At 46.5% G+C, this 26,604-nt stretch overlaps 1 pseudogene; it reads right to left on the bottom strand.

Annotated features, from left to right (window-relative positions):
- Positions 1-698: 698 nt before the first annotated feature.
- On the bottom strand, positions 699-17,799 carry LOC141097399 (cilia- and flagella-associated protein 298-A-like; annotated as a pseudogene).
- Between the last annotated feature and the right edge of the window lie 8,805 nt (positions 17,800-26,604).

The raw sequence follows: 26,604 nt of genomic DNA, 5'->3' as shown, positions 1-26,604 counted from the left end.
GCCTCAGCAAGGACGCCGACCGGACAGGCAAGACGTACACAGAGCGAGGGAGCGTGTCAAAAGGTTTTTGGGTGTATACAGGGGGATATATATAACACTTTATGGAATGCAGCACAGGCGCTGACTAAGGTGCTAGTCTTCGATCAGACAAGAAAAAAAACTGTCGACATGTTCCCTTTAAATGCTGTGGTTGCTATTAACCATGGCATTTAGAGAGTTAAACTGCTGCAATCAGAGGTAGCTCCGATCACAGCGGACCAGAAGCACAACTTCATGCCGTTTCTCCCACATATCTGTTATGTAGATTAAGCCGAAAAATGTGAAACAAAAAAAAAAAAAAAAGCAATTATGTTGTTCTAATTCTGGACAACTCCTAGAACTAGAATTGCACCGAGTCCTTGTGACACCGGGATATCGGTAATGGATGAGACACAGACACAGAGTAACTTTCCTGCCCAGTAAGTGTCTGGAGGACTCTATAGGGAGCTTCTCACCCGAGTGTAAGCGATTATTGAAAAATGTATCAGAAACTGACGCTAAACAGCAGCACAATATGGAGCAGCAGACGTTGTGTCGCAGTACGGACAGTGTGTGACGTCGTTAGAATTCCCCAGGGAACATGACGGAGTGACACCTAGTGGCCAATGACCGCAAGTACAAAATAAAGAGAGTGCGGCAAAGATCACCGGACACAACGGTAACAAGATAAAGAGAATTTATTCACACAACAAAAGAGGACAAACACCGGGGGGAATTATACAGAGATCTTCATTTTAGTCTCCATTTAATGTCTTTTACACCTTGGAATTGTCTTTTCAAGGAGCTGCTGTCCGCCCATTCTGCATTTAAGTGCGATATATCCTCATCCTCTTCCAGTTTCTGCAATAAATGTGGTGTCTTATATTACATTATGTCCACAGCAAAAGGCAGAAAGATAAATAAGAGTATTCACTTTCCTTTAAGGGGTAAATCCCATCTCAGACATTGCAAACTTGCTCAGCTGTATTTGAACTCCCATAGAAGTGTATAGAAACAGGAAAGGTAATTAATGCACAATTGGTGGGGGTCCCACTTCTGGGGGTCTCACAGTCGGTCATGAACGGAGTAGTGTATGTGCCTCACCCCCTGCTCCATTCACTTCTATAGTGACCATAATAAACTTGTGGTCGCCGTTCCCATGGACAGTGAATGAAACGGTCAGCACTGCCACTCCGTCCACACCTCCATGGGGGGGGTCCGTGCTCTTTTGGGGGTTCCCAGTAATCATTCTCCGCCGATGATAAATGTAACACCCATCATTTCCTTCCCTTCGCACACCCTGCCGTACATGTACGTCACGACCAGGCTCCGCGTGCTCAGGAGCTGAGCCCACTCCCTACAGGGCTATGCCGGCTGTAATATCGACATCTGCCTGGAACAGCTGCGATCACTGCTGATTAACTATTTCAATGCTGGCGTCAATCAGTGACATGGCATGTAAATAGGGTGATCGCCTGGGCGGGCACTCACAGGCCTCCCGAGACGCGCTCTCGGAACAGATCTGTTACCATCGGAGCCAGGGACCATCTTGGTACTACTTAGAAGCTCAGCTATAGTCCGAGCATCAAAGGACTCCACAATGTATATGATATATCGAGATACTGTGATATTGCAGCATGTAGTAAAGGCAATCACAGGGTAAAGTCCCCTTCTTAAAAAAAATTATGGTAAATAGAAAAAAACCTAAATGTAGGTGTCTCAGGTACATGTGAAAATAAAAGTCCTGTGTACCAGAAACACATACATGTCAAGGAGTCCTTACACACATCCACTGGCGGAAAAATAATAAATAAAATCTAAAGTCAACGCCATGAGTCTCAGAAAATGGCAACACAAAACCCCACTACATAAACCTGATATTGCTGTAAAACACACTGAACTAAGAGAATTATGTCGCTGCTGTAAAAGCAAAAGGCAAAAACTATTGGCAGAATTGCAGGCTGCTTTTTTCTTGTTTCAGAGCTTCACCGCACTTCGATCACTTGGATTCCCCCCCCCCCCATTTTTCAGTACAAGAGACGGTGAAATGACTGGGGTCAATCAAAACTGCAACACTTCTGCAGAAGACAAGCCCTCATACGGCCATATAGACAGAAAAGAAAAAAGCTGGATAGTAGGAATCGGGGGGATGGGGGCGGTGATAAAAGCGTAAAAACGAAAAATTATCTGGTCCCGATAGAGCTTAAAAAAAAAAGAGGAACATTGAGTAAATTTCTTTCAACCCCTTTCTTCGCCATTTTATATTTTGCACTTATCTCCTGTCTAATTTTCTAATATGACGGTTCAGGCTTTTAAGGATACAGCGATACCAAGTGCGCTTACTTTTTGGAAAGGGAAAACCTTTGTTTTATTGTTTCTATTTGGGATCTACCTTATTCGTTGTTTTAGATTTCATAGGGAACACCATACACCCGCAGCACACACAAAACACGTGCATGTCACACGCCGGGAAGGGGTTAATGAGTGTCACGCGACCTTTTCACATGGAGGGAAGAGAATAGTGTCACCTTGAGTTCTTCCTGGCGTCGGTGGTAATACATCATCATGTTCTTCTGCTCCTCCTCAGATATCACCGGCTCCCTCGCTGGAGCTCCGTGTCCTTTCTAGTTGGATACAGAAGTCGCCACCGTGATTATAGACCGCATTCACCGTGACCGACGGAAATACATGGAAAGAAAACGGAACGCTCCTTTACGGGGTCATCCCCTTCCATATAAGCGCCATCCATTGCAAAAAATAAGCTATGGTTTACTCACCCTCCCAGGGTCCAGCACAGTGACTGAGCTGCTGCTTCGGTCCCTGACTACACAGGCAGAGACGTAATGTCACCACTGCAGCGGCTGAGACACTGGGCTAAATTCCAGGGACGTAAACCAAGTTTTTTTTTTTACACTGATCTATGGGGATTAGGGAAAAGTTTTCTAAAAAGTGGATAACCCCTATGAGTCAGCCACAAGATCACTTAATACCATTGATCCCTATTGTATACCCATTTATGCGCACTACAGACATTTATTTGGCTGCAAAAACTTGTCTCTAGATCTGGAGGACTTATTTAAAGAAAAGCGGTGTAAGGCTGTGTTCACACACAGTGTTTTTTTAGCGGTTTTTCCAATAAAACCGCTAAAAATAAGCTTCCCATTCATTTCTATGCATTTTGCACTTTTTGTGCATACTGATGCGTTTTTACCGCGAACAAAACCGCATCGCGGTAAAAAACGCAGCATGCTCATTGATTTTGCGGATTATTCAGTGTTTCTGGCTAGTTCTATGCGTTTTGAAAACGCGTGGAAAAAAAAACCCGAGCGTTTTCTACGCAAAAACTGCGCGGAAAACGCGCAGAAAAAAACGCGTGGTTTCTGGGAAGGGAGTCAGGTTTTTCAGCAGAAATTTTCTGCTACGTGTGCACTTAGCCCAATTCTTCATTTCTCCTGCGGTGGCGCTGCATTGAAATTAAACACTTGTGTCAGGATCACTTACAGGTAACAGGTGACCGCTAGGGTTCAGATTGTAGTAAAACACCCTATAAGAAGTTTGTTGTCCTAACGAAAAGCATACCAGGCCTGACGAGTGAAATAAATAAAAAAAGGCCACATACATTCAAGAGCAGGGGGTACAATTTCCACCCCTCACATTATGCAAACTCCAAACACTTTGCAAATAGTCAGTGTTTCCTGGGAAAAATTGACAGAAATTAGCGGTGGATGGAGGACTATTCCGTCTGGAGAGGACCCGGCTTTAGTCACCGCATTTTTCAGACTATAAGACGCACCCCAAATTTTCAGAAGTAAAGCAGGGAAAAAAAATGTATGTGTCAAATGGGGGTCTGTCTTACAATACGAATTCAGCTTACCGGGGAGGGGGTGTCACAGGAGGTGTTTGGTGGTCCGGCGATGATCTGGCCTCCGGTGGCCATTTTCCCAGAGGCCCCCGCACCACCGAACACTGCTGAACCTGCCGTACCTGGGATGGGAGTCAGATCATTGCCCCGCAGCATCGGACCACCGAACACCCACTCTCCCCAGCCCAGAGCCGGCAGAATTGCCCGACTCCTGCTGCCGCCACTCTCCTGGTAAGTACATTTGGACTATAAGACGCACCCCCATTTTATCCCATAATCTTATAGTCCGAAAAATACGGTCTATATCATAAATCACGTGGCAAGGCTTATTACAGGGTCACATATTGTGTCATAAGGTCACCACCTCCAATACGTGGCGCTATGTAGAGTTTTCTTCTGGGAGGAAATGTGCCCTGGGTTAAGGAAGATTTGTCAGACTTTCGTTACCTTTTGTATCTTCACAATAATTTTAGTTTTCTCATTTTTGCCCACATAGTCGGCGAGTTTCTGCTTCCTCAGCAGCTCCTTTCCAGCCCACCACAACTGGGCAGCGGCGTCCTCAATGACCATCTGTCCAGCCTGGAATAAGATGCAGGAATTACATTTAATACAACTTTGACACAAATTATCGGTCCTAAAAAAAATATGGGAAAAATTATTAAATTTCTGATCTGGTATGAAAATATGAAGAATCAAACGTCCAATTACAAGATTGTGTACAACTTTAGAAAATAATATCCGAACCAGGCCCGGACCGTATGTGATCAGACAGAGGAGATTCCACCACGTGAATTCCAAGAACTCAAAAGTGGAGGTGTGAACAGGAGCCTAAATGATATTGCCGGTTTTGGAGATCTCACCATTCCTCCATCAGTGTTTTATGAAGATCAGACTTTTTAACCCCTTAACCACCAAGGGTGGTTTGCACGTTCATGACCGGGCCAATTTTTACAATTCTGACCACTGTCCCTATATGAGGTTATAACTCTGAAACGCTTCCATGGATCCCGGTGATTCTGACATTGTTTTCTCGTGACATATTGTACTTCATGTTAGTGGTAAAATTTCATTCAACTAACTTGCGCTTATTTGTGAAAAAAACAGAACTTTGGTGAAAATTTTGAAAATTTTGCAATTTTCCAACTTAGAATTTTTATGCCCTTAAATTACAGAGATACTTATTAAGTTTTTTGTGTGCCGTAACATTTCCCACATGTTTACTTTACATCAGCGCAATTTTGGAACCAACATTTTTTTTTGTTAGGAAGTTATAAGGGTTAAAAGTTGACCAGCGATTTCTCATTTTTGCAACACCATTTTATTTTTAGGGACCACATCACATTTGAAGCCACTTTGAGGGGTCTATATGATAGAAAATACCCAAAAGTGACACCATTTTAAAAACTGCACCCCTCAAGGTGCTCAAAACCACATTCAAGAAGTTTATTAACCCTTCAGGTGCTTCACAGGAATTTTTTGAATGTTTAAAAAAAAATGAACATTTAACTTTTTTTCACAAAAAAATTACTTCAGGTCCAATTTTTTTTATTTTACCAAAGGTAACAGGGTAAGAAGATGTAAGTGCCGGCTGTCGACTATGAATATAATAGACACACGTGGTAAGACAGGACGTCCCCACGCACACAATGTACACAACGTTACTTTTGAGATTAAAGCTTTGGCTTCTTCCACCGTTTTCTGCAAAACCTTCTTCATATTCTCATTTGGTGCTGAAAAAAAAAAAGACACAGAAGAAACATAAGAAATCCTATACACTGTACATATATGTAAGAATATCCCTCCCATACCTATAGAGGAGGCTAATGATAAGACCCCCTAGGACTGTCCCAAGTGATCCATCTGCTTTACAAGTATTAGTGGATATTATAACACAGAAGAATCTGCACCAATAACAACCTCTACGGACGCCATCGTGCCATACTGACCACCAAAAATGGCGCCTTAATATACCGAGAGCATCTGCCGGGAATATGTTTCCTCACCGATGCCCGTTACATGGCACGACTCTAATGTGTAAAACGAACAGATCGGATTAGAGGATTACACTGAGGATTTGCCCTAATAAGTGGTCTCAATCCACGGCTTTAGATTAATAGATGAGAACAACTGATACAAGGCCTTTATTGCTAATTTACCACTTAAAGAAAGGCTGCCATTACGTTTTATTAATTAAATGTGTTTGTATATGCAAGTAGTAGTGTAGTGTACTCATATACTCGCCTACCCCTGCTCTCTCCGGTGTTCTCTTCTCAGTGATGTCACCCCTCTGCAGACTCTACTCTCTGCTATGTACCATAGTTTTCGCACTATAAGACGCACCGGACCATAAGACGCACCTCAAATTTTCAGAAGGAAAATAGAGAAAAAAATAATAATGTGTCAAATGGGGAGGGGTCCGTCTTACAGTCCGAATTCAGCTTACCAGGGAAGTGATCCGGCACAGGTGGAGGAGTGGTCACAGGGGTCATTCAGTGGTTCAGGCTGGTGCGGTGGCTCTGTGCTGGTGCAGATTGGTTGTTCTGGGGTTGGTGGGCACTGTGGTGTGGTGGTGGAGGCGGGCTGTGCTCCGGTGCAGGGGCGGCGGCTCCAATGCAGGAGCAGCAGCTCCGTCGGCATTTATTCAAAGCCCAGAGGCCCCCGCAAATCCATTGCTGGCTTCCGCCATGTTGCTGCGGTGGCCTCCAGGAACATGGACGCCGGGAAGATGGCCACCGGTCCGGGGACGGCGCATGCTCAGGTTCAGATCTCGTCCCGAGATCTCGGGAGACGAGATTCAAATCTCGGCAACGAGATCTTGTCCAGAGATCTCGGGACGAGATCTGAACCTGAGCATGCGCTGTCCCTGGACCGGTGTCCATGTTCCCGGAGGCCACCGCAACATGGCGGCAGCCAGCAACGGATTTGCGGGGGCCTCCGGCTTTGAGGAAATGCCGGCGGAGCCCCCCATGGAGCACAGAGAGCCGCTGCCCCTGCACTGGAGCACAGCACGCCACCACCACCACACCACAGAGCCCCGCGGCACCCGCACCAGCCACGATCGGAGGTTAGTATATTGCGACCATAAGACGCACCCCCCACTTTCCCCAAAAATTTTGGGGGAAAAAAGTGCGTCTTATGGTCCGAAAAATACGGTAAGTCTATGGAGCGTCAGAACAAGGAATCCATAGACATACATTGTAAAACAGACTCCTTCCTCAAGCACAGAGTGAACCGGCTGGTCGAAATTGCGGAGCAGTCACTGAGAAGAGTAGAAGAAGGCGCTGGACACCGGAGAAAGAAGCGCTAGGTTAGTATAGTAATACACTCACATTCCGAACATATACACACATTGAGCTACTTCACGACATATGACGTATATGTAGGTCACGTCGTCGTCATATGTCGTGTTCCTGCCTTTGATGCCGCCTTTCACGCATCTTTCCCGGCAGATGATCCCCTCCACTATGCTGTAACACCTGGCTGCTGCGGATTGGACGCTACGGATGTTCACTGATCATGGGAACATACCCTAACAAGTTGCAGCTGTCTAACAGCCGTGGCAACTCGAATATGTTATTCGAGCACGACACAAATACTCGGTTAGCACCCGAGCATGCTCAGATAACATAATATCCGAGCACGCTCACTCATCACTAATAACTAACTATCACTTGATCAGTGGTTGTAACCTAAAATACTGCAATGCCCTGCACATTGGGTAAGCGACATAGCTTATCAGCAGAACTATACTACATTTCTAATTGTAAGTATTTGCTGGTAATAATAATATCATTATTACTACTACACCTACCACATATTGGGACAGGATCTTGAAGATGGGAATACCCCAATTAAGTATCTAAAGCTGGAGATAAGATGATGCTGAGGGTCATAGGAGGGGATTAAAGCTGGATGAGATAGTGGTGGGAGCGTATGATGCAGGAATAGTGAATGGGGGTAAGGTGGGAACCCCTGGATGTAAGTATACGGACTCCGTGTGATCTCTGCCAGGAAGCTGTGGCTGTCACTATGCCGATAATGGGGGCTGTCGGTGTCACTACTGTGGTGGGAGTGCGGCAGAAGCTGGATGTCACTCTTTGGGGGGCTTTGGATGTGGCTGAAGACCCTCTATTACAGCTGAGTGTAGCTCCCTATGTAAGAAAGGTTGCGGACCACTGTATTGGGGTCTACCCAAGATATACCCCAACAGGTGTTCTGACCAGACAGCCCTGGGGGACTTGATTAGGCACAAGGCTGTCAGACTCTCCATGAAGGAATGGAGCTGTCAATCACAGTCGCACTCCCGCTCAGTGAGAACATGCCGCTTTAATGGGTGAAGACTTTTTAGTATTTATTATGTGGAAATGATCACTTGAAGAGCGAACCCCATGACAGCACTCCCTGGTCCGATTACTGCTGGGTGCAGTCGGGTAAGTCTGAGATCACACAACGCTCCTAATAGAAATCAGACGCGAGATCATTCACAGGTCTCAGTAGTGCAGCCTCGGGATTTAGGCCTAATCAAAACAATGCTCTCCCGACTCCTGCACTTTACTACGTTTATTGATTTTACACGATTTGATTCCATTAAAGATCCAATCTCCTGCCAAAAAAATTAACCCTCACAGACTCATCCAGCAACCCAGAAGCAGTGTGTGGATCGGTCAACGGATCGCTCAGCCGGCGCCATCATTACCATGTCCATTCCGCCTTCCAATCTCGTCCTTCTTGAACACACTTCCTCCGCTGGGCACGCACTTAGTTTTCCCATTCATCCTTCAGCCTCAGCTCCTCGATCTGCTCGTCGGTTAACCCTTGCATGTTGGGGGGCAGTGTGATGCCGTGTTCAGCCAATTCTTCCATCTCTGTGAATGGCAAGCACAGTATAAGATGCTTTTACTGTATATGATGCTTTCAGTTCTGCCATATATTTCGCACCTCGCTCCTCTCTGAGAGACCATTCAGAGCGTCAGTATCGGACCTGAATGTGCCCCTTCCCAAAGCTGCAAGTCCGCCTCTGCAGCAGTGGTCGTGACTAACGGCTATGGCAGGTATAGCTGCCACTGTCTCCCTCGCAGCTGAACTGAAGGAGGTGAGCAGCACCATACAACAGCGCTTGGCATGTGAAAGTTTGGGCACCCCTGGTCAAAGTTACTGTTATTGTGAACAGTTAAGCAAGTTGAAGATGAAATTATCTCTAAAAGTCCTAAATTACAGATGACACATTTCCTTTGTATTGTAGGCAAAATATATACATATGGTAATTTTTTTCCATTTTGAAAATTACAAAAATGAAAATGGGCCGCTGCAAAAGTTTGGGCACTGTGAGGTAGCGCTGTCATTCAGGGTTGGGGGACACTCGCATGGCAGCGAATAATCACGTCCGGCACAGGTTTCCATAAAGCAATATCACAGTCCATGAGGTTTATTCATTATCATAAACCAAAACGATATGCAACAGTCTTATAGCAGACAGCAGGGTATCTTCACACTGGAGCTCTGCTCCCCTATGGCCTCCTAGTCATACAGGCTGTGCTTCATCTAGCCAGCAGGCTATACAGTCTCTCAGTTGCAGTCCCGTCTCCGGGTTACCTTGCATGCTGCTTTACACTGCTAACATTCATTCCCTCTCCCTGGGAACTGTCAGGCACACTTCGCCATTAGTCACAGCGTCCAGACGTGCTGTCAAGCAGGAAGCCACACGAGACCTTCCAGACGGACCAATCGGGTCCCTGCATTCACCCCATGTGACCAGACCTCAGGTACCTTATATGGTCCATAACCACACCCACAGGTGATCACATGGCTATGACCTCACCCAAGGTCCTATTGCACACAGCCACGCACAGGCTTCCCTGACACATTGTAACAGAACGTACTACTCAGCAGTACCTCTGCTGATCATTATGATCTTTCAGTATCCTACACCTATCAGGGCAATGGAAATGCTTATACGGCTGTCCTGGGACACCCACACAGCGCCCCCTAGCGGACACAGAGGTCACTGCACCACATACCTCCCCCCTATGTTCAAACCTGTGGGGTTGAACACACAGCATAACCCCCGCCTCTCGAGACTGGGCACTCACTACACCTTGCCCACCTGGTCGAGAGAACCGTCTCCATTTGTCATACGGCCTCATCTTTACATTAGGCCTCCCCCGCTCCCAGCGGTCAAAACACCGGTCATTGTCTTTGACCCTCCAGTCACGGTTTGTCTGCGTCATCAGACACTCTCTAGTCTCCACCTGTCTGCAGTACGCTTCGTCACCTGATCTTTCTCTCACTGACCGTCTCTCTCGGTTGGTGCGGTCATAAGTCTTAGTAGAGCCTGCTGTCTGGTCTGACTCAGTCAGCGTCTCACAGGAACTATGGTCTTTCAACGTCATCCTGCCAGTCGAACTACCCCTTGCTGACACTCTTCTGCCATCTGCCCTGTCACTTCTTGGAGGAACCGTTTGGGTCCTTACATCTTGGGTTGGAGGCGGCCACCACCTGGTATTCTGTATTTCTTTATTAATTCGCCGACGGTCCAGCCTCAACTGCTCAATTTCTTGCAGGTACTCCACTCGATACTCCACGAGCATCCGAAAGTCTCTCAGGCTTTCCACGGAGCCAACCACCATGATGGAAATCCTTTCCACTTCCCTGGATACCTGGTCATCATCAGGAGGGATCCTCACCCTCACCACACCGAAGATATACACAAGGTCTTGCATTACCTTCCCGGACCTTCCAATGATTCTCCCAATCAGAGCTTTGGGTACAGGAACCACATCTTTCCTCAAACCCAACCGATCCATAGCCTCTCTTGCTATCTCTAGACGTCGAGCAGCCTTCATATTACTCTGCCTAACCAATTGTTTGACACGTAGACACTGCAAATGCATCTCTTTCAGGACAGCTACTCGGTTTGATGTATCTTCCCTGGCTGATACTATCACCAACTGCCGAGTCTCAGGTGCCCAGTGCACCTCACACGCTTTGACCGCCTCTTTGAAAGCCTCATGTACACCTTCCTCCGCACAGGCTTCTTGCATGTCTTCGGGTACCTCGATCACAGATTTGAAGGTAGTGGTCTTGCTCTCTTCCTGGACAGAAGACTCTGGCTTTACCACGGACACTTCCCTCACTACAGTTGACCCGACCGGGTGACTGTCTTCTTCGGCTCTTTGCTCACCAACTTCAGGAGATTTTATCTCTTCGCGAGCCTTTGCCAAGATAGGTACCGGCAGTTCCGTCTTGTTATCAGTCGGACCCAGCCGCTGCACATCTCCGTCCAAGCTCTTCTCCTGCAGAAGACCTTCTACTACTCCTCTGAGTTCCTCCATCTCTTCCTTAAGGCTCTTGTTCACACTTTGCCAGGTGGACAGGTGACCTCTAAGCTCCAAGACTTCTTTCTCGAGCCCTTCCACCTTGTGCTCGGCCAATTGTCTCAAGATTCTTTCTTGTTTGACATGTTCTTCCACTGTCTCTTTTATTAGTTGTATCTCATGATCTTGTTCTCTTTTGGCCAGCACATGTCGCACCACTAATTCTTTAATTATATCGTCAAAGGGTACCACTGAGTCAGTCCTATCAGTCGAGTGAACCCCCCAGGTTACCCTCTGACTGTGTTTCTATTCCCGTTATCTTCTCGATCAGGTTACCACCAGTCCTGTCACGAGTTTTAGTCAGCACAGCATTAGATTTTGTCCTAGTGGTGGCTACTGGCAACAACACGTCACAGTCACACCACACCGTACGGTGAACCCCCAAGACACTCTCTATCCGTGTGTCAGCTCCGCTCTTTTTGTTTACCACACCATTCTCATTCACACTGTGGTACGCTTCAGGTGACGTCAGGTCAGTAAATTCGTCTGACGCAATTCTTTCTCCGGTCGCCCTTACGTCTGGCCTGTCCACGTTAGGAGGCGTCAGCGTCTCAGTGTCTACTAGCGCTACAGTAGAAACGTCTCTATCGTCCTGCCCCACATCTTTAAATATGACAAAGTCCCGGCGCCTCTCAAAGGTATGCACTAAGTTTGGTGGCATACTACCAACTTGGCACTCCCCCTTTGTCATCTCAATCAGGACTCTGTCCACCTTATAATTCACAACGACCCCGTGGAGGCAGCGAACTCTGACGTTTTTCTCGGTCAGAGCTAAAATGAGCGGAGTTCCTGACAGAGTCACCTGACTCTTTGAGTCCAGCCTACCAGGGACTCCTTCCCGGTGCAGCATCACAGTACACACCTGTGGCTCGTTGTTATCAGGAAGACACACCGTACTCCTCCCAAGACATGCACTCACACTGCGGTTCCCCAGACATACCCACTGAGTCACCCAGCGCTGTCATTCCTTCAAACTTGGCCCCTTTCTGGACCACCACCCCACTTTGGGTTGCTGCCCCCTTCCGGGACTCCACCCCTTTTTGGGTTACCACCCCGTTTTGGGTCACCGCCCCCTTCTGGGACTCCACTACCTTTCGGGATCTCCCCATGTCCGTTATACCGGTCTTCTCTGACCACAGTTCATGTCTTAACGATACCACACAAGTCCTTGTTGGCACCACCACAGCTCCTGCTGTCACCGATCACCGACACCACCGGCTGCTGTTCACACACACAGTGGCTGGAGTCCCTGCATCTCCTGCTGCGCCGTCTTCGTGGACCCGCCGATCCACCGGAAGCCGCTTGTCCCCTACGTAACCCCGCCGGGTTACCGGAAGCCGCTTGTCACCCTCGAAGATAAAAGAAACCACAAAAGTGCGCCCATAGGGCCTTACCAGTGCAGGTATAATGGGTATAAAGAAATAATACAGGGTACTCACCCTTTATAGTTGTGTAAAGCCACAACTACTGTATCGGCTTAGTCACATGCAATAAAGCTGCAGCAGGATGGGGTAGACAGACAGCGTCTGCTACCAATGCTCAAAGAGGAGATCCCAAAAAGGAAAAACCCCAGGTCCCTGTCCTGCGAGACCTTCGTGACCCCACTGAGCCACAGCAAGCACCTTCAGGTTTTGCAGAGGAAAAAAGAAAAACACATGCACGAAAAAACTCCAAAAAACTCACGTATCCTGTCTGTGCGCTATTCAGGACGAACCGTCTCCACCTGAGACCATCCAACACACAGGGCACACCGGGTGCTATTCAGGGAGCCGACCCTCCTCCCAGGGTCTCCCAACACACTGGCCTCACCAGGTCCAAGGTCATATCACGTGTTCCAGGGATCCGACTCCTCTCCCAGAACCTCCCAACACTGACCCTCCAGGACCTTGGTCACTGACCCAGGTCAGTACAACAACGAACACCTGTCCGTTACCTGTGTCGGGCACACAGGTCCTCGGGTACCTCTTATCCGCAGAGGCACCCTAGCAATCACCAGTCTCTTCCACTGAGCTGCTGTCAGTATACGGCTTTCACAACCGTCAGCCCTCCTGGCTCAGCGTTGCCAGCACTGCAACTTGTGCTGGTGGAACTGCAGCCCTTAGCAACAACGTTTTTTTTTTTGGTAGTCCTTTTCCGTTGCCCCGAGCAACAAGGCTACTATATTGCCCTTAGCAATTCTCCACCATTTGTGAGGTAGCGCTGTCATTCAGGGTTGGGGGACACTCGCTTGGCAGCGAATAATCACGTCCGGCACAGGTTTCCATAAAGCAATATCACAGTCCATGAGGTTTATTCATTATCATAAACCAAAACGATATGCAACAGTCTTATAGCAGACAGCAGGGGATCTTCACACTGGAGCTCTGCTCCCCTATAGCCTCCTAGTCACACAGGCTGTGCTTCATCTAGCCAGCAGGCTATACAGTCTCTCAGTTGCAGTCACGTCTCCGGGTTACCTTGCATGCTGCTTTACACTGCTAACATTCATTCCCTCTCCCAGGGAACTGTCAGGCACACTTCGCCATTAGTCACAGCGTCCAGACGTGCTGTCAAGCAGGAAGCCACACGAGACCTTCCAGACGGACCAATCAGGTCTCTGCATTCATCCCCATGTGACCAGACCTCAGGTACCTTATATGGTCCATAACCACACCCACAGGTGATCACATGGCTATGACCTCACCCAAGGTCCTATTGCACACAGCCACACACAGGCTTCCCTGACACATTGTAAAAGAACGTACTACTCAGCAGTACCTCTGCTGATCATTATGATCTTTCAGTATCCTACACCTATCAGGGCAATGGAAATGCTTATACGGCTGTCCTGGGACACCCACACAGCGCCCCCTAGCGGACACAGCGGTCACTGCACCACAGCACCCTTAGAGATTTGTTTGCTCAAATAACTTTAACCAAGGTTTCAGACCTTAATTATCCTGTTAGGGTTATGGCTTGTTCACTATCATTAGGGAAGGCCAGGTGATATAAATTTTACAGCCTCCTCTAACCTTGTACCAAAAAAAACAGCAGTCATGGGTTCTTCTAAGCAGCTGCCTAGCACTCTGAAAATAAAAATGGTTTGAGGCCCACAAAGCAGGAGAAAGCTGTAAGAAGATAGCAAAGTGTTTTCAAGTTGCCCTTTTCTCAATTCAAAATGTAATTAAGAAATGGCAGTTACCAGGAACAGTGGAGGTCAAGATAAGGTCTGGAAGACCAAGTAAAATTTCAGCAAGAGCTGCTCGTAGGATTGCTACAGAGGCAATTCTGAACCCCGCTTGACTGCAAAAGACCTTGAAAAAGATTTAGTAGACTCTGGAGCTGTGGTACATTGTTCTACTGTTCAGAAACACCTGCACAAATATGGCCTTCACGGAAGGGTCATCAGAAGAAAAGCTTTCCTGCGTAATCACCATAAAATTCAGCACCAGAAGTATGCAAAATAACATCTAAACATGCCTGATGCATTTTGGAAACAAATCCTGTGGACCAATGAGGTTAAAATAGAACTATCTGGCCACAATGATCAAGTGCTTCTTACTGAATTAGAATATCATCAAAAAGTTAATTTACTTCAATTCTTCAATTCAAAAAGTGAAATCCATGTATTATATAGAGTCATTAAACACAGAGTGATCTATTTTACATGTTTATTTCTGTTAATGTTGATGATTATGGCTGACTGCCAATGAAAACCCAAAAGTCATTTTTACAATGTAAAATATATATTTTTTTTTTTGCCTAAAATACAAGGGAAATGTGTCATCTTTAAACTTAGGCCTTTTAATGATCATTTCCTCTTCAACTTGCTTAACGGTTCACAAACTTTTACATGCCACTGCATGTGTTTGCACAGGAGCCGTTCTACAGCAGTTTCACACATTCCTCAGTCGCCAGCAGGGAGCACGGCTGTGATATGTGAAGAAATATGTTTTAATCCACATAGTGCTAGGTGAGATCTCCAGCTTAATTCTCCTACGACAGTCTGATCGATTTATAGAAGTGCACAAAGACTGACTTAGCCCAACTGGAAAACAAATAAATATTGAGAAGGATGAAGCTGGAGACAACCCCCTTTGTGCTCTGCTATGATAGCCATGCTCCTGGCCACCGACTGAGCTGTGTGTGATGCGGCTCATCAGTTGAGACACAGATCTCAGGAGCTGTATGTCGTCAGCCCATACTGACATGTGACGAGGACGGGCTGCAGTCTGAATTTTACCAGAGACTCATTCTCTCTCATTCCCGCAGAGTACCTTTAAGCTAAGGAAACACTCAATCCTGACTGGTTAACTCCTCAAATGCTGCAGTCAAGTGCATTTTAAAAACAAGCATGGGGTTTTCTCTGTGCTCCCACTGGCACCCCTACAACACAGTTTCGAGGGAGGGAACAATAAAACATTAAATAAATTGTGTAAAAACTCAAGTGTTAGAAAACCATCAGCCTGTGATTTTCAGGCAGCAATGTGTAATGTATGGATGAGCCCGGCCCTGCAGAGGGAGAGAAGAGCCACACAGTGACTAATCCTTCTAAAGAAGAAGGTCCTGAGCTGTGGACCCTCTACTATGTTCTGAAGGGGCACTCAGAGCTTAAAGAGGAACAGTCAGCAGGGTTTTGGATTCTTAACGAAAGAATTGGCTGTCATGACACTGTGAAGCTAAAGAAAATTATACCTTTTATTGGGGAAAGAAATAAATGTTATCGTTCTTCTGGAATCAGCAGAAGCTTAATGCTAAGAGCAGCAGGGCTGGATGCCACACGTGGTCTTTTCATACCTGTCTTATTTGTATCCCCCCGCCTGACTTCGGTCTATGACCAAGCAGCCGCTGCTGTCTCAGAGACCTTCCTTCTCCGGCAGATATTTAGCTCAGGTGCCGGCTCTGTCGGGGGCGGCGAATGCGCAGATTGCTTTCTCAGATCAATGGTTGACAACGAGACAACCGAAGTGAGAGAAGACAAGTCAGTGACCGGTCAGTCATAGATCGGAGGCAACTGGGGGGGGGGGGGTAGATAGTATCCAGACTGACAAGAGAAGTCCAACCCCACTGTACTTGTGCCATAAAACTTCCAGGGCTGTTTACAGGAGAACAACAACATTTATTTTTTTTTGTAAGAAAGTAAAAGTTATAATTTAAATGAAAGCGAGAGTGGGCAAAAGAGAAAAAGAAAATGAGAGGGAGAAAGAAAAAAAGAGAAAAAAAGAAAGAGATAACTAGTAATCATCTAAAATCCCGCTGACAGGTCCTGTAACTTCGGTCATGGATAATTGTAATCGGAGGCTCCACTGTTTCCTTCGCTCTTCTCACCGGCACGGATCCTGCTGACTTGCAGTCGGCCATTGTATATGGAGGTCACCTGCTCAACCAGTAAATTTACAGGAGCGTCAACGGTTGTGTCCAACAAGAACTGGCTCTCGTCTCCATGTTTCACGTGTAATCGCACCATTTCTACAGTATAAAAGAAAAAAACAAAGCAGACACATCACATGGGGGAAAACCCATCCCAGCAGACTCTTATGGACCGTTCTGCTCATATCTGTGTGACGATCACAATTCAGCTTCAGAACCTGACAATGAAGAGACGAGCGGCGGTACAGGGGCTCCGGTCTCGTCTCCAGTCAAGGATCATCCTGGGAGAAATTCCTTTCTCCTCTACAAACAATGACTGAAGTCCTTTATGAAAACTATAAAAGGATTTATATAAAAATCACTCAATAGTGGGCAGAAGTCACTGTCACACACTTCACAAAGAGCTTCTGCAGCAGCAGGACTACCGGATGATTTCTAACAACCTTAAAGCGATTGTCCAGAATTAGAAAAATAAACTATGGCTGCTTTCTTTCAGAAACAGCACCACCCCCTGACCATGGGTTGTACGCGGTACTGCAGCTCATCTCCAGTCAATTCAATGCGGCCGTGTTGCGATACCTGACACAACCCAGGATCAGGGGTGGCGCTGTACAACCCCTTTTAATTTAGCACAGGGATCATTATCCCATATATCTGTGTCTTCTCCAGCTGCAGGGGAACTACAACTCCCAGCATGCCGCTCTTTATATAGTAAGATACAAATTATCACTGACGTCAGGGGGGTCTGGACCAGATACTCTGCAGCTGTCAGGGCATGCTGGGAGTTGTAGTTTCACAGTCAGTCACTGACCTCTGGCCTCACACTATAGCATAAAATAGAACTTTATACAGACAATTCCTGTAATCCGGAATTCCTGGGTCAAATACGGGTCAGATTATCAGACGTACTACAAGTACAGATCGACTACAACTCCCATCAGCCTCCATGAAGCTGGTGAGATGGCAGAACGCTCTCACCCACCTGGCAGGGTTCAGAGGGGCGGCTGCCCCCTCTATAGAAGATACATGTAGTGCTCACCTGCAGCTCCGAGCTCCTGCCTCTCCTGCGGACTGCTACACACTGAACTTCCGGCGCCTGTTTCCACGGAGACGACTATCAACATCCGGCACCAGGGAAGGCCCTGTAACAGTCTCTGGTTCTGAAGCCACACCTCTTATCGCTGATTGGATGGCTCTCTTTTCCTATACGGTAAGTAGAAGTTGATTGGTTCAGAACGTGTGACGTCACCAGCTTTCGCTTTCTGTAGCTTTTTACCTTTCCGGCCCTGCAGGACCTTTAGCCAGAACCTTGCAGTTCCTCAGTGCAGGCTGCTGCTCTCTGTTATCAGCCAGTGGCTTCTGTGGCTCCCGGACATGGAGACTCCTGGGGCTGGGACGTGTGACGCTTCTCACAGACACTTTCCCTTTTAATGATTATTTTGCTTGTCTATTGTAGCTTGTGTCATTAATTATAACTAATAAGGCGCTGAAAGACGGGAATTCAAATTACAAGCGAGTGGAAATGGTGAAAAAAATGCAATTCTGATTTATTATTGTTTTTATCTTTTTTACGGCCTCGTTCACACGTTCAGTATTTTCCATCAGTCTTTATAAGCCAAATCCAGGAGCGGGTGATAAATCCAGGAGCGGTGACGGGTTTCTATTCTACTTCTCCCCTGATTGTTCCTCTCCTGGTTTTGACTAACAAATACTGACCGTGTGAACGTGGCCTTAGAATGTGTCACTGCGCCATAACGATTCCCCAGCTCCAGCCGATCCCCGGCGATACCCGTCGTGTCTGCTGTCGGTGTTTTTGGCTCCCGTGTTCTGCGTCCCCCGTGCAGTGACGTTATCCTTTTCTGACGCGGAGTAAAATTACATGGAAATCAAATTGTTTGTCTTGAGACTATTTCACAATCAAAACACGTAAACAATGGGTCGTGTGTTGCCGTATTCCAAAAATGTTTGGTATTTCTTTTCCTGATGAGGAAATACGTTTTGGAGGGAGAGCTGCAGTTTTTAGCGTCACCATTCTGGGTAAGGGCGCTTTCACATCGCGTTCTGTGTCCCCCTTCGAGGCATACGGGCGAAATACCCCCCAAAGGTGGGGTCCGGATGCACGCGCCGACGCGGTCTATGGCCTGTAATGGTGACAGCAGAGTGACCGTGCGCTCTGCTGTTAATTTTTGGGAGCATAAGCCTACTGGATACAGGAAAGATGTATATCTTTGTACCGTGTTAGGCTACTTTCACACATCAGGTTTTTGGCGTCAGGCGCGATCCGGCGTCGTGCCGGATCCGGCAAATGTTTCGTAAAACCTGATGTGCCGGATCCGGTTTTCTGCCGGATCCGTCTTGTTCTTGACAGACAAAACCGGATCCGTCTCATCCGGTTCATCCGGTTTTCGATCCGTTTTTCGACGGATTACGCCGGATCCGGTTTTTAAAATCGCCCCTTGTGGCCTTCCGAAAGGGATTGGCTACTGGAAAACTATATATAGCGTGTTCCTACAGCCCTTCTTTGACAGGTTGTAGAGGAGAAAGTGCAGGTTGGAGAGAAGAGCAAGTTACTGGCGAAGATGGATGTTGTGATTGGAAATATTTTGAAGAATTTGGCGGATTTTACAGCGGAGGCGAATCGTTTGAGGGTGATTGTTCTGGAGAAGGAGAGAGCGAGACAGCAGCGCATCAGGCATCGTAGACGACGTTTGTGGATCCACCCCATCACAGCCAAGAGAATGACGCGTGGGGTCTATTCTACACTCTGCATGGACCTTAGACGAAACCCGGATACATTTTTTGGATATGTTCGGATGAAAATGGAGAATTTTGATTACTTGGTGGAGCGCATTGCACACCTCATAAGAAAAGCGGACACCTATTGCCGCTTCTCTGTTTCACCCGCAGAGCGTCTGATGGTGACTTTAAGGTAAGCCACATTTATTGGATATGCTCGCATCAGAGCACACTTTCACTGCAATCTTGTTGGTGGTAGTTTGCATCTCCAAGTGTTATAGCTGAGTTTTGGTATGTAATGCTGTGATTTTAAACTAATTGATTGTTTTTTAATTCCCCACAGATTTCTTGCAACTGGAGAATCCCTTTCGTCACTGCATTTCCAGTACAGACTCGGGATTTCCACCATATCTGGAATAGTGAAGCACACATGCCGTGCACTGTGGGACTCCTTAGCTGAAGAGTTTTTACCAGAGCCCACAACAGAGAGGTGGATTGAAATTTCTGAAAAGTTTCAACAGATATGTCAGTTTCCGAACTGCTTGGGCGCTGTGGACGGGAAACATATCCGCATTGTAAAGCCAGCCGGATCGGGATCGGAATATTTCAATTACAAGAAATATTTTTCAATTGTCCTCATGGCCATCGCTGACGCGGAATACAAATTTATTGCTGTTGATATTGGGGCCTATGGCCGCTCCAATGACTCTCAAGTTTTCAATCTGTCTGCCATGGGGCGTAAACTGTATGGAAACACCTTCCAGTTCCCACCCCCTAGACCGCTGCCGCAAACATCTGGTCCACCTATGCCATTTGTCTGTGTAGGGGATGAAGCCTTCCAGCTGTCAGAACACCTTTTGAAACCGTACGGTAGCAGAGGATTGTCAAGAACAAAACGCATTTTTAATTACCGCCTCACAAGAGCAAGAAGAATGGTTGAATGTACCTTTGGTATTCTGACAGCCAAATGGCGGGTCCTATTGACTGCGATCAACCTCAAGACAGAAACTGTGGACGAGGTGATCAAAGCGTGCGTGGTACTCCACAATTTTGTTATCTGCAAGGAACCCATTTCCATTGAGGACACCTCTGAAGAAACCACCTTGCAAGATTACCAGGACATTACCACTAGAAGTTCTGTGACGGTTTCAGTAATGAGGGACAATTATGTACTATACTTTATGTCACCTCAAGGCAGAGTACACTGGCAGGATGACAGAGTGTGAAAGATTTGTGCCCTTAACCAAACTTGTATACCTTCTGTACCAACAGTATATACCTTTGCCAACCAAAGTTGGCTATCTTGTCATGGTCTTACTATTTTTAGCTTTAGGCCACAGGTGTGTACCTGGTTGTGTTTTATGCAAAGTATTTCACCTTGTAACAAAAGTTGTGTACATTGTTAGGAAATCACCAACAATAAACACAACTTTTTAGGTGAAATACTTTGCTTCAAACACAACCAGGAACACAACTGTGGCAAAAAGCTAAAATGTACCCACAGTTATATACCTGGTTTTGAATACCTTTTTACCTTTGAAATACCCTGTATTTAACCTTTTTTTTAAACATAGTTCGCCGCAGAAAGAAATGACAGACAACCATTATGAAACGATAATTTAACTTTTATTTAAAATATTTTTTTTTTGTAAAATGTTTTTAAAGTGCAAAAAACTTTTTTAATAAAGGTTTTAAACCCAATGGGCATTTTTATTAAAAAACACACATTACAAATCTGTGTAGTGTGGGGTGGAAATACTGCTGGAGGGGCTGCGGGACACTTCGACACTGGGTGTGTGGAGAGAGGACTGGGATCGTGGTGGGGAAGGAACAGTTAGAGGTGAAGGTGTGGAAAAAGCTACAGAATGGGTGGACATGTGGGAGGCAGAAGAGGTGGTGGGCGGTGGAGTGGAGGGTTGGGCAGGGACTGTAGGAGCAGATGATGTTGATGGCAAGTTGTATGGGGAAGGAGTTTGGTACGGGGAAGGAGTTTGGTACGGGGCAGGTTGCTGGAAGTGGGGAGATGTCTGGTACTGGGGAGATTGCTGGTACTGGGGAGGTTGCTGGTACTGGGGAGGTTGCTGGTACTGGGGAGGTTGCTGGTATTGGGGAGGTTGCTGGTACTGGGGAGGTGGCTGGTGCTGGGGAGGTGGCTGGTGCTGGGGAGGTGGATGGTATGTAATAGGAGGGGGAGGATGGAAAGTGGCTGGAGGGGGTGCAGGTGGAGGAACTACTGTGGTGGGAGGAGGAGGTTGGGAGGTAACGTGCTGGAGAGCACCGTGGCACGAATACATTACATGCATCTGCTGGTTAGGAGAGAGTGTTTCCATGCGTTCCACAACAGACCTGAAAAAGGTGTGGTTTGGCGAAGATCTTGCTTCTGAATGCATGGTTTGCAGAAGTGTCTTCACCTCCAGAATGCTGGAGTTGATCTGCTGAAAGCCTGCGGAGATTTGCTCTGACAAGACTTTTAGACAGTTCTGGAAAGATGCATTCAGATGCAAGAACTCTGGCGCATAAGTCTTTTCCTGACCCCTCTGCCGCTGCCGCCCAGTACCCGCAGGTGTACTAGAGGTGGCAGGGGCAGAAGGGTGGGGTAAAGGGAAAGCGATCTCCTCACCAGCAGCTTCATGTAATGTAGGCGGCCACAATGCTCCTGTGCTGGTGGATGGGACAGATGGGTCGAATGTGTGGGAAGGTGCAGATGTACCGGGGCGGTCGAAGTGTCCCTCGGTGCCGGTCTCCTCAGGGATCGCCTCAGAAGGGTCCAATCGTGCAGGCTCCCGAGTGCTGCTCACCATGCTGTGGAATAAAGAGAAAAAAAAACAATTAAAATAGTGACATGGTATGGCCCTGGCTAAAAAAAAAAGTTACATCTAAACATTTTTTTTCACATGTGGTGTGTAATATTTACCTTCTGGTGAGCATTGTCTCCCGGAGGAACGACAGGGCTCGTGCGTACTTGTACTTGCTCCTGCGTCCTCCAGATCCACTCGGGGCCCGCATCTCTTTATTGAACTCCTTCTTGAAACGATCCCTCACAGACCGCCACCGCTTCACAATTCTGTCCCCTGAAACGAGAAAGGAGTGGTTAGTATACAACATCAGTGTTTCCCAAACTCCAGTCCTCATGGTCCCCAGGGGTCATGTTTTCAGGATTTCCATAGTAAATGGAAATCCTGAACACATGATCCGTGGGGACCACGACGACTGGAGTTTGGGAAACACTGGTTTACATCAAGCAACCGGTACTGTATATACTTACGCTCTTTAATCTGGGCCCGAGCATCGAGGTCCTCCCAGCGGTCCACAAGGAGCGAACAGATTTCCTCCCAGAGTTGTCGGGTAACGATCAGGTCAGCATGGCGGCGGTCAGCCATATTCCATAGCGGCTCCCTTTCTCTGACGAGATCGATGAGGTGGTCCACATCAATCCCTCCATCCTCACCGTCAGAGTCGGGAGCACGCTGTGAAGGCTGTTAAAGAAAAAGACAAAAATAACATAATTAGCCTCCACAAAAGAAATGAAATAAAAAGTGCAAAAAAACAAAGCAAAAATATTTATACTTACACGCTGGTGACCGCCGCGTTGCTGTCGCCGACGACCCTGGGAGGCACTGCGAGGACCCCTTGGCCGAGCACCAGATTGGGAAGACTAGAGAAGAAAACAAAAAATGTTATGTCTTTGGATGTAGGCATTTGTTTGCTGTGTGTGGTCTGCAGAACATTGTTTTCTATGTGTTGTGTGTAGTGTGATGTTGTGTTTCTGCGTTTGATGCAAAAAACTTACAATTGTGAGCCCACTCCAGGTGTCTGTCCACCCCTTCCTTCTTCTTCTGGGAGCTCCTCTTCATCTTGTGATTCCTGTTTTGAAATAAAAGGCAATGAATAGACATATATTACAGAGATGATGGATTTTGGAAATAAAAACTTACCGTCAAACGCTGACGATGCGAGGGAGGGCTCCCAGAAGAAGATGTGCTGTCTTCCTGCTGGCCAGACTCCATGCCTGTGGGTGGTGCTACTGCTGCTGCCAGTGCTGCCACTGTTGCTGCTGCTGCATCTCTTGGGCGGCTGTTGAATAAAGAGAAACAAAGGGCCAATGAATATCTTGATATTCCATGGCCCTAGTTTGGAGGAATGGGGGATTTGATAATTACCATCTCTCATCTGCTGCTGGACTCCCCTCCCGTTGTTCAGCATGCTGCTCCATTTGGGGTGGTGGTGGTGCTGATGGTGCTGCTGCAGTGGTCTCCTGCCTTCTCCTGCGCCTGGTTGCTGTCTTGGGTGGCATGTTGGGTGTGGCTGAGGGTCCCACTGTCATGCTTTTATATATGTGTCTTGTGGGCAGAGCTACTGAGCATGCTCAGACCAAAAAAACCGGATCCGGCGCATTGCGGCGCTCATAGGCTTTCATTGTGAAAAAGCCGGACACGCCGGATCCGGCGTGTCCGGCTTTTTCGCCGGAGACAAAAAACGTTACAGTAGCCGTTTTTTCCAGACGCCGGATCGCGACACATTGCCGGATCCGGCGAAAACCGGATGAAACGCATGGCCATCTGGCTCGATCCGGCTCTAATGCAAGTCAATGGGGGGGAAACCAGATCCGGCATTGCATTTCGCCGGATCCGGTTTTTGTCAAAAGCGCCGGATCGCGCCTGACGGCGAAAACCTGATGTGTGAAAGAGGCCTAACTTAACCAAAGTAAATCAGAGAAAGTGATCTTGGCTAATGGTCAATATATGAACTCAGAGGGAATAGGAGATTATATTAATTGTCAAGTCTTCCCAACACTAAGCAGAAAGATCTCAGTAAGGAAATGTTCTATCCCTAGTCTTGACATCAATCTGTTATTTGTGAAGAAACTCACAAGACAAGGAAATGAAGTTGCACTTAAAGTTGACAGCTGCATCATGTCAAAAGAAAGTCACACATTAGCAGGAAAAAATCAAACATGAGTTGAACCAGCTAAAATCCAAGGAAAGTGTACACACTGCTAAATATGAACAACACAAGAATTTTATCCATGTATGACACAGGCATCTTGCACATAGAGCAATAAGAAGCATTAAGAAAGTTAGTTAAAAAACAACTTACTGATGTTATTACAGCCGATCTGGGTAATCAGACAATGAAACTTACTAGCAGTCTTAAAGGGAAAATGTCAAGAAAATCCTGTCCTAAGAATAATACTACAAAATCAGAACAGCTTCTGGACTTAATACACACAGATGTTTCTGGTCTAATGACTACTCAAACTCCTGGAAAGAAGATATATTTTCTCACATTTTTCGATGGTTATTCAAGATATGCGGTTGTCTATCTGCTTCACAGCAAAAATGAAGTTCCAGAGAAATTTGTAATAAATCTTACTGAAGTATATAACAAATATGGGAGAATGCCAAAATTCCTGCATTCAGACAAAGGAACTGAATACACAAGTAATGAGCCACAAAGCGTTTTAAGGAAAAGTGGAATTGTGTTTCAGACCACTGTACCATACAACCCTGAACAAAATGGTGTAGAGGAAAAAAGGAACCGGACACTTTGTGAAAGTGGAAGAAGTATGCTATTTGACACAGATTTTCCAACCACATATTGGGGTGAAGCAGTCATGACTGCTTGCCATGTTCAAAACAGATTACCAGGTAAAGTACCAGTGAGAAAACTCCATTCGAGCAATGGAAAAGCAAGGCGTCTAAGCTACAACACATAGGAATATTGGAAAGTAAAGCATTTGCATGTGTTCCCCCCCCCCCAAAAAAAAAAAAAGCTCTAAGTGGGAATCTCATGCAAAAGAAGGTATCCTTGTAGGCTACAGTGAAACCCAGAAAGGATGTAGAACTGTGCACCCAGTAATGAACAAGGTCACAATAAGTAGAGATGTAATGATTGATGAAAACTTATGGTCACTCAAGTTTCATGACATCATACCAGTAGTCCAGCGGAAGCAACAACAATCTCACTCACTATTTGAAATAATAAGAATGTGTACGTTTGGTTAGGTTCTTCAACCACTGAAGAAGCAACATACGGCGGTCAGCCTCGGCCAATGGCGCCGTCGTGTAGTAGCATAGTGAGCAGGGGGCGTGGTGAAGCGGTGACGTCACTGTTCCGCAATGACGGACATGTTCAGGGGCCAATCCCGACGCAGACCTTGAGAAAGGGGGACGACTCCCCTGAAACTCGTCGGGATTGGCCCCTGCACATGACCGCCGTATTTTGGAGCCCACTACACAGGGGGTTTTCTCATTCAAACGGGAGGACGCTCCCCGCATTGAGCACAGCTTCTTCTTCCTCAGCACCGTCATCAACTGGCACCCATGGGGAGACATCTCAGAGAGTGCACAGGGCACACATCAGTGAGTACCCCGTCATTTGGAGTTTTGACAGACTGTGCATTTGTTTCACAGCATCTCAGGCTGTTCAGTGCTATTAGCGTGGCAATTTTTTATAGCGTACTGGTTCGTTTATGTGGCAGAGCAGCACACTTCAGCTGCCTGTTTGCCAGCTGTTTATAACCAAGGTGTCATTTTAACAGCGCCGGTGTGACTATTACTTCCAAACTTGGAAACTCAGCAAACTACACAAGGCAAGAAAGCAATGAAATGTAAATGGGTTTTTAAGACCAAGTATGGCTGTGAAGGCAAGTTTCACAGATTTAAAGATTAGTCGCAAAGGATATTCTCTGAAATATTGTGAAGATTATGATGCCACAGTTGCTAATCAGATCACATTCAGGACTTTAATGGCTATAGCTGCTGTACACAAGATGTGTGTGAGACATTTGGACATCAAAATTGCTTTTTTAAATGGTGACATTGAAGAGGACTTGTACATGACTCAGCCTGAGGGTTATATCACAGAGAGTGAGGAGAATCTTGTTTGCAAGCTACAAAAATCTCTCTATGGCCTTAAGCAATCGGCAAGAGCATGGAACACCAAAATGATGGAAGTCTTATTGGGAGAAGGATTTAAAATAGGTCAAGCAGGTCCGTGTTTGTACACAAAATGTACAGATGGAAACTGTATGTTGCAAAGATGACTAAATTTCTGAATAAGCATTTTGAAATTAAATAACTTGGAAATATGACATTTTATCTAGGAAATCAAATCTCTAGTGCAGAGGATGGAAGCTTTCTTTTAACCCAAACTGCAGAAATCAACTAATTCAAATCTAAATCAGTCTGACTCAGTAGCTTAAAGCAACTGCCTGTTGTCAGGGGCTGGCGGAACGCACCAAATAATAATAAGATGGTAGTAAGG

This window comes from Dendrobates tinctorius, unplaced genomic scaffold (assembly GCF_039654945.1).
Source record: "Dendrobates tinctorius isolate UK_male_01 unplaced genomic scaffold, ASM3965494v1 ptg000084l, whole genome shotgun sequence".
Classification (NCBI taxonomy): Eukaryota; Metazoa; Chordata; class Amphibia; order Anura; family Dendrobatidae; genus Dendrobates; species Dendrobates tinctorius.
The sequence above is the reverse complement of the archived record's forward strand: the minus strand, read 5'-3'. Positions and strand labels throughout refer to the sequence as shown.